Consider the following 9,990-nt stretch of genomic DNA (forward strand, 5'->3'; position numbering starts at 1 on the left):
TGAGAATGTTAACTCACTGTGAATAATTTAATTAATGTCATTAGTCAATTTGTGTGGAAATTGTCAAACAGGAACCCAACCTACTATGCAAACTTTCACCAAAAACAAAGCAAAATATTTAAAAAAGAAAAACAAAACAAAACCCTATTTGTATCAGTTCATTTACTGCAGTGAAAAGATTTGCTGTACTATTTCCAACGTCCCTTGTCAGCTTGACATTTTATCAGGAAAGCTTTTGGAGAGATGTGTGAATAGTATAATTCAGTTAAATAATTGAAATTACCTGGAAGTAAAAATAAATGATGAATTTGATTATCTTTATTCAAATTTTGATTTTATTACCGTCACTTCTTCTCATAATGTTCTTATCAGCCACCAACATTTTGAATGAGGAGAATTAGCCTTGGAGAGTTAAACAACTTGTGTAACATTTAAGATTATCACCATTACTTTTAAGGTCACCGTAGAGCATCCTAGCTTTCTTTCTTTCCTTTATTTGATTCCACTTAGTTTTTTCCACTTTATAGTCACTTTTCTTTCCTCAATTCCTGCATTAATGATTACACACATACACAAATACTCACACAAAAATTAAACATTAAATAGAATTAAAAGAAGAAAGAAAATCATGCTACAAAAATTTCCTATAAAAAGAAAATAAAAAAGGAAATGTCCATTTTTATAAATTTATCACCTTGTCTATGGTTTCAAAAGTGGGGAGAGTAAGTTTAATAAATTTTCAACAAGATATAATTGAAGAAAGCAATACTTATGCTTTTTGGTCATTCAAACTGCTGTGTACCAAGTATGTCTGTATGTATCTGTATAACAGTACTCAGATATTGTTTTTTACTTCTCAAATATAAGGTGAAATTAATTCAAATAGTAATAACAATAATACTATTCATGTACAACTAGTGATATGTCAAACAAAAGTTGCCATCCAACTTACAGTGACCCTAGATGTGTCAAACAAGATCTGTGACAGAGTTTTCAATCACTGATTGCTTGGAAGTATATCATCAGCTTCTTCTTCCAAGGTGCCTCTGGGTGGAGTGAAACTTCCAGTCTTCTGGTAAGCAGCCAAGTGTGTTAAAAGTTTGCACCACCCAAGAACTTCAATGATGTGCTAGACACATACATATGTTTTATTAATTTACTGACACTTTTTACTATTCCACAACCCATTGAGTTAGATTCTGTGTTTATTAACATTTTATAGGTGAAGAAATTGAGGCAAATTATATTTAGCATTATTAGTCTAGGCAACAGCCAGCATTGAATCCAAGCCTCCTGGTTCTGAGGCCATGTGCTTAACTGAGACATGCAGCAACTGGGAATAGTAACTGTCTTACATAATTGAATGATATGATGAGTAGAGTTGCATATGAAATATCTTTAAGTATTTTAAAGTATTGTGAATTATAAATTGAGAAAAAAAGAATCAACAAAATCACTATTTAGAACACAAAAATTATGAACACATAACTTTAGGTTATGTCTAAGCTATTTAATATACAGTGTTGGCTTTCAGGCTACTTGAAAAAGAAAGAATGAAAGAAGAGAGAAAAAGAAGAAAAAAGGAAGGAAGGAAAGAGGGAGGGATGGAGGGAGAAAAGGAAGGAAGGACAGAAGGAGGGAGGGAGGTGGGAGGAAGGCAGGAAGGAAAGAAAGACAGATAGAAGGGTAAATGGATTGATTCTGTGTTACTCTACCTACTACCTGATAGAGTGGCATATTTAGAAGGACTCATTATTTGAAGTTTCTTTCAGTTACCACTCTTCAAGATCATCACTGTAGCTGACAAATTAAAGTGTATTTGAGATTTTGGAATATCTCCTGAAGTGTTAATTCATAGAATCTCTTATTCTCTGCTTAGTAATTTAAAAATAACCTTAACATGACAAAAATTCTGTCATCTCAAACAGAATATACTGATATTCTGGCATATCAACAATTCTACCAGAATAAACTGTGTAAGTGAATGATTGTTGTAAAATCAAATGGGTGGAAGTTCACAAAGAACAAAGTTTTAGAAAAACAGTAGGATGCAAAAAATAAATAAATTGTAGAATTCCTGAGCATATCAAAGAAATAATTTCCTTTATGCCTTCTGACTGTCCCAGAATTGATAGCCTTAAACTGAACAGAAATTTTATAAAAACACAGTGATGGTTATGCATGCTGAATTAAGCTTACTGGAAAACCAAGGGTCACATTATATCTGTGGGTTTTCCCTCACATATCTGGTTCACTCTTCTGGCTTCTTAACCCTTAGAGAAATTACTGTTATTCTTTCAATAATTTTATCTTTTATTGCTCTTTTGTGCATCAAGCATTTCTTTTTATCTGTTTTGTGTGATATAAGCTTTAGTCTTTTAATTTAGATTTATTTTAATCTTTCTGAGGTCCTTAATTTTTTCTCAACTTGAAAGAAACTCTCAATCTATTTGGTACAAATCCTAAAAACTCCAATATGAGAGATCTGGTGCAATTTTATGACTGAGTGTGTCTGTGTAATGGGTATGTGGATGAGGATTATGTGAGAACTCCTGGTTTGTATGTAACTGATGAAGTACAATGCATAATAAGAGGTTTCTTCCTTCAGTAAATTTGTACTGTGGAATGAATATGTTAGCAAGTAGAGAATACTCAAGTAATGGTCCTTGAGCATATCAAAGTTTATGTCCTAGGAATTGCATAATATTCAGAGCTAATCAATGTGTAAACAACAAAAGTTGTGCACAGGAAGAATTCTGAAGGGAACATTCCTATTCTACTCTTATAAAGGGCCATTTTTTTCAAATTTATTCTCTTAATGAACTAAATTCTCAACATTTTTATTGGCATATGTTTTAGGGAATTGACTTATACCAGCTAAACCCAATTATCTCATTCCATTATTAGAAATTCAACCCTTTCATGTAATGATCCAGTTCCTACTTCTAGCCTTATACACACTATAACAACTTTCTACCCATTCCTCCATTGTTTCTTGGATAATTTTTCATACAAAAGCTTTGGAACCTCTGATTTTCTCTGTCCCAGAGTTGCCATCACTTCTTGGCCTCTCAGTTTCCCAAAGGATCCCTACTTGCATCAAGTGTCTGGGAGCTAGGTGTTACCCACCAGACGCACAGTGATTAATAAAGGAAGGAATACTCAGGAGATTCCACTGTTTTTATCCATATTCTTGTTAGCTTAATGAGTCCCATGATTATTGTTCAAATACTTCATTTATGAAAAGTGTATCTAGATTCCCAAACATTACCTCATTATTTCAATCATTAATATTTATTTTTCTCTTTTATTTTCCACAGTAGGGGAAAAATAAGTCTTACCACACAAGTGCAGCTAAAAGGAGCTCAGTGAAAACTTTTGCATGTCATGTATAGATCATCTATAAAGGAGGAAAAAAAGTAACTTTTAATAACAGTTATGGTGTTGTCAGAGTCATCTAAATTGTTTAAAAATACAGGTATTCTGAACCTTATTTTTAAGTCTTAACACAATTTAACCATTGAAACTCTTCTACTAAATATACACAAATACCTTCATCTTAAATTTTTCTTGCTTCCATTTGCAATTATTTTATGTGAGTTAAATGAAAATCTAAGGACTTGAATTTAATTACTTTTTGATTATTCTGTGGTATCCCAGTATGCCATTAACAGAGATTATATCTACTTAATTCTCAACTTCTTGATTCTTGGGCCATGTTTCCACTAGAGAACCATTTATTTATAGTGAGATTGGGTCAAGGTAAGTCACATTGAATAAATAGTGCTGATAGAATAAATCTCAAAAAAATATTGTATCTGTAATTAAATTACTTAACTTCTCTATTTTTTTTTAAATTTTAACACATTCTTTCATACAGCCCATTTGAACCACTTCTATGCAATTAATCAAGTGACTACAATTACTTCTTGTGAAAAATTGAATTGTCTATCTTTTACCTACACATATGCCTCCTACAGTGCATTTAAGTCTTCATTCTGCAGCTGATATTTTGTCCTTCACTTCAATCTATTTCACATGTTTTCTGCAGTTTGTATTCTTGGGGGAGGTGAGCGGGTAACGTTTATATTCATCTGGGATGGACAAATAAGGATTCACCATTTGTTAATATATGGAAAAATCCTATATGTGTTTGTGAACTGCTTCTAGTACTTCAAACATTGATTCAACACTCCAACTGCACATCAACACAACCATCCAGACCCCTTCACCCACGATACAGAGACCAAATCTGTATAACTCAACATAAAATGTAGATTCCAAGTCCCTATACCATGGTGCTTCTACCATAATTGGGCATTCTGATTCTCATGGTCCAAAACAATAAGTTTCCAGACACCCTGCCTCCAAACACTACCATGGGATCTCTCAAAATGAAAAGGAAGTTTTGGTGCATCAGCTTTCCATTGACACTCAAATCTCATCCCACTAGTGCTTGACAATCAGCCCAGCCACTGCAGTTGCTCAGTAATGGATATGCCCTCAACAGAGATGTCCTCAGTCTTGACCCCAAGGAATAGATGGTAATATCACAGAGTATTTAACAAAAGAGCTGGCAGATGTCTCATGGCTTCATAAAGATTTGTTAATGGCTACTGTGGCTAACCTATGATAGCTCAAATAAATCCAAATGCATCCCTTTATGGGAACTCCAGCCTCAGCTTCCTCAGAATTTGGGCTCTGAGAATTGAAGTAAGGCAACTGGAGATGGGAAGCATGCATTAATGGGAGTACTCCAGACAGGACAGACCAGGCACCATGGGCTCTGCTGGCAGAGTTGGCACTCTTTTATAATGAGGAAGGTTGCATGGGATGGAAATAACTATAACCACTATTTGGACCATTGGACAGTGACACTGTGGGATTTCACATTATTAGAAGGAAAAGTCATTAAAAACAAGGAATATCACCTTATTATTGTCAAAATATATAATTGTATCAGTAAAAATAAGAACACTTGTATATGGGGGCAGTAGTGATTGAGTGGGAGCTCTGGTAGCATAGTGGCTAAGGCACTTGACTGCTAACCAGAAGGCTGGTGGTTCCAACCCACCAGCCACTCCCCGAAAGGAAGATAGGGCAATCTACTTCCGTAGTGATACTGCCTCAGAAACCCAAGGAGGGGTCACTCACTATGAGTTGGGTTCGACTCGATGGCACACAACAACAACAACAACAACAGTGATTGAGTAGCAGAATTCTTGCATTTTGTGCAGGAGACTTGATTTCAATTCTAGGCCAACATACCTCATGTGTGTCCATTACTCATCTGTTAATACAGGTTTGAGTGTTGCTATGATCATGAACACACCACTGCCATTGAGTTGATTCTGATTCATAGAGACCCTTTAGGACAAATAGAACTGCCTCTTAAGGTTCCCAATGGTATAAATTTTTCCGGAAGCCAACTGCCTCATCTTTCCTGCAGAGTGACTGATAGGCTGGTGGGTTTGAACCATCAAACTCAAAAGTCTTAATTACTTGAAAGTCTTAATCACTATGCCATCATTAAGACAGACTAGAAAGAAAGGCCTGGCAACCTACTTCCAAAAATAAGCCAATAAAAAGGCTATGGATCATAACAGTTTGATATAAAAGCAATTGGTGCAGAATTGGGCATCAATTTTTTTCTGTTGTGCATGTGGTTACCATGAGTCAGGGACCAACTTGAAGACAACTAACACAAGAACACTCGTATGACATGTCAATTTTGCTAGACACATTTCTAGCCTGAGTTTAACTTTTTTTGAGTAGTATATTTTATATTACCTGAAATTTAAGAAGGAGAATACCAAGGCACATAAAGATTAGTTACAACTAAGGTGACAAAAAAAAAAAAACTAACCACTGTCGAGTCAAATCCAACTCCCCTCCTTGGGTTTCTGAAACAGTATCTCTATGGAAGTAGATTCCCCAGTCTTCCCTGTGAGGAGTGGTTTGTGGATTTGAATTGCCAGGTTTCTGGTTAGCAGTCAAATGACTTAGGTACTATGCTACTAGAGCTGAGATTTAAATCCAGGCAGCTAGACACCTGAGCCCACACTTAACTGCCATGCAATTCCATGCGGGATCTGGCCTGAAACATCATGCTTGACCTGAATAAATGTCATATTCAGTAAGCAAATTTTATGATTAGGTAGAAAATAAAAATACAGATTACATAAAGAGCTCAACCAGGATTATAATGTTGAGATAAGCTGAATTTAGTTTCTGTAAATTTAACAGCAACTGCAAATAAATTCAACACCATAAACAAGGGTGTTAAGGTTAGTTTCATTATGTAGTTAATTAGCCGGAAGTCACCTAATGAATAGCAATGAAGTAGGAAAATCATTGTTAATGTTTAATTTGGTTTTCTAGGCTAACTATGACTCATAAAACATTTGTTTAGCTGAAGATGTTATTCCTGATGTTTGATGCCATGGAGTCAGTTCTAATAAATCACGACTCCATGTTGAACAGAATAAAATACTGCCCAATCTCACAAATGTTGCTCTGTTTGAGGCCATTATTGCAGCCAATGTGTCAATCCATCTCATGAAGGACCTTCCTCTTTTTCACTGACCCTCTACTTTACCAAGCATGATGTCCTTCTCCAGGAACTGGTCCCCCCTGATAATATGTTCAAAGTATGTGAAAATAAGCCTCACTATCTTTGCTTCTAAGGAGCACTATGCAGTGCTTCTTTCAATACAGATTGTGTTTGTTTTTCTGGCAGTCCATGATATGTTCAATATTTTTCACCAATCTCGTAACTTAAATGCTTCAATTCTTCTTCAGCTTTCCTTATTCTTTGTCTAGATTTCACACATATGGCTTGGATCAAGCTCATCTTAGCCATCAAGGTGAATTTTTTGTTGTTTTTGTTTTTTAACATTTTACAAATATCTTTGCAGCAAATCTGCCCATTGTAATATGTCTTTGATTTCTTTTTTTTCTTAATTTTTTAAGAGTTTGTTTGACATTCAACATTATGTGTACATTTAGTTTCATTCCCCATTTACCATGTCCAACCCTAACCCCGTCTCCTCCTCACCCTACCCTGTAACGCTCCCTCAGTGTACCTCATAGTTATGCACTCCTATTTATCCTGCATTTCCTCCATGTGAATGTTGCCCCTCTGGGGGCCCGTGGTCGATTGCTCCAAGGGATGCATATCCATAGGGTATGTGGGTGTATCACCCTGGGTCAAGTGGTCTGCATGTACATCTTGTTTATATTGGGAGAAGAGCCAGCCCCTGGGAGTGAGCTTTATTCCAGGCCCAGAATGTATCTCAGGAGCATAGTATGGGAATCTCACCAGACTCCATCTGACCAGCAACTCTAGTCATTATTAAGTTTTTGGAGTTTGTTCCATGGCCTTTGATTGTGGATCCACAGAAAACAAAATTTTTGAGAACTTCAATATTTTCTCCATTTACCATGATCTTGTTAGAATTTTTGTTTTCTTTACATTGAAGTATAATCTGTTCTGAAGGTTATAATCTTCGATCTTCATTGGTAAGTGCTTTAAATCCTCTTCACTTTCAGCAAGTAATGTATTGTCACCTGCACATCACAGTTGATAATGATTTTTCCTTCAATTCTGATGCCACATTCTTCTTCATATGGAACAGCTCCTCAGATTATTTGCTCAGCATAATATTGAAAAATAAGCTGAAAGGATAAGCACATCTTCCCTGATTTAAAACTATATACCCCTTATTATTCAAATCGTTGCTTTTGGTTTATGTACAAGTACTAAATGACCACAATTAAATGTTCCGGGACAATGGTTTCAGTAGCAAGGTGTGGGGGATTTGGACTGAACCTCTTGCTACTGTCAGAGGGCTTGACACCAAAATGAACTTAAAGTCCATGGTGGCAACTACAGGGAGTCCAGTGCCACATGAAGAGAAACTACAAAGGCAGTGATGCCACTGGAGTTTGTGTCACCAGACACCCAGGAGAGTAATTCATTATCACCTGCCCCTCCCATCACCCAATGCTGTAACTAATCACTCCCCACAACCGTATTATCCATCTCTGCACTCATCTTTGGGCAGATAGGAGAGTCTCAGCCTTGAAAAATGAGAGACAGGAGGAATTTCAGGCAGTTGCAAGGGGGCAGGAAAGGCTAGGCACAAGGAATGGCTGGGATCCATTGTACCAGGCCCTAGGTGGGGGTTGGGTGAGTCAGGGCTGTTCTACTCACCAGAGGGAAGTTCACAAGCCAGCCATGCCCAACTAAAGGGGACAAAATGAATTACTGCATTTGGAGATAGCAGTCCTTGTTGTATTCCAGAATTCCCATTTCCAATTTTATCCATACTTTCTTATGATCTACACAGTTGAATGACATTTAATAGTCAATAAAACACAAAGAAACATCTTTCAGTTTTCTGTGTTTTCAAACAAGATCCATCTGACATAAGCAATGACATTCCTCATCCCACATCCTCATCTGACTTCAGCTTGAATTGGCAGTTCCCTGTTGATATATTGGTGATGTAGTGCTACAATCGTTTTTTAAATTTTCTTCAGTAAATTACCTTGAATTTGACATTAATGCTTTTTTATATATAATTTCTGCATTCTTTTGAATGATCTTTCTTTGCAAGATGCACAAATATGAATCTCATCCAGTCAGTTGGTCCAGTAGCTATTTTCCAATTTTTTTTTTCATAAACACATGAGCACTTGCAGCACTATGTCCATTTGTTGAAACATTTCAACTGACATTCTGTTAATTACTTGAGCCTTACTTTTCACATTACTGCAATGCAACTTGGACTTCTTCCTTCAGTACCATCAGTTCTTGATTACATGCCACCTCTGAAATGTTTGAACATCAACAAAAACCTTGTGGTAGGTGACTCTGTGTATTCCTTTCATTTTCCTTAATGTTTCCTGAATCCTTCAATATTTTTCCATGGAATCCTTCAATATTGAAATTTGTATTGAACTTTTATTTCAGTTCATTCAGCTTGAGGTATGCCTACTGTGTTCTTCTCTTTTTGTCTTTAACTTAAGGTCTTTGCACATATTTTTAAAATAATTTGCTTTGCTTCTCAAGTAGACTTTGGAATCTGTTCAGCTCTTTTATTTCACCATTTCTTCCATTTTTCTTTTGATACTGTATGTTCAAGAGAAAATTTCATTATCTCCTCTGATATCCAACTTGGTATTTTCTTTCTTTTTTATCATGACAAATTAAATATCACACCATTATTTTATAATAATGTAGATATTATTATGAAACATTTGTTGGACAAATGAATGATTATTTACATCACTTAAAAATAATTTTATTGTTTATAGATAAATAGATAATTACACTTAGAATTAACAGAACAAAATCATGTATATATGTGTGCATGTATGCTTAAATATTCTTCAGTTTAATATTAATTGGCATAATTATGCTGTTGTTGTTCTTAGGTGTCACTGATTCTGTTTTGACTTGTAGTGACTTTATGTACAAAAGAGTGAAATATGACCTGGTCCTGAGCCATCCTTACAGTTGTTGTTCTGTTTGAGCCCATCGTTGAAGCCACTGTGTCAATACATCCTCTCATGTCCTCCTTCAAGGACTGATCCCTCTTAATTATATTTCTAAAGTATGTGAGACACAGTCCACCATACACACTTATAAGGAATATTCTGGCTATACATATTCCAACACAAATTTGTTCATACTTCTGGAAGTCCAGGATATATTCAATATTCTTCACTAATATTATAATTTAAGACATCAATTCTTCTTCAGTCTTCTTTATTCATTGTCCATATTTCACATGTTACACGAGGCAACTGAAAATATCATGGCTTGGGTCAGGCACATCTAAGTCTTCAAAATGACAGCTATGGTTTTTACACTTTAATGAGATTATTTATAGCAAACGGTCCTAATGCTGTACACCATTTTCTTTCTTGACTGCTGCTTCCACTTGATGGTGGATCCAAGTAAAATGACACGCTTGACAACTT

Source organism: Orycteropus afer, unplaced genomic scaffold, assembly GCF_000298275.1.
Source record: "Orycteropus afer afer isolate SDZICR_OR568_19922 unplaced genomic scaffold, OryAfe1.0 scaffold00695, whole genome shotgun sequence".
NCBI classification, from domain to species: domain Eukaryota; kingdom Metazoa; phylum Chordata; class Mammalia; order Tubulidentata; family Orycteropodidae; genus Orycteropus; species Orycteropus afer.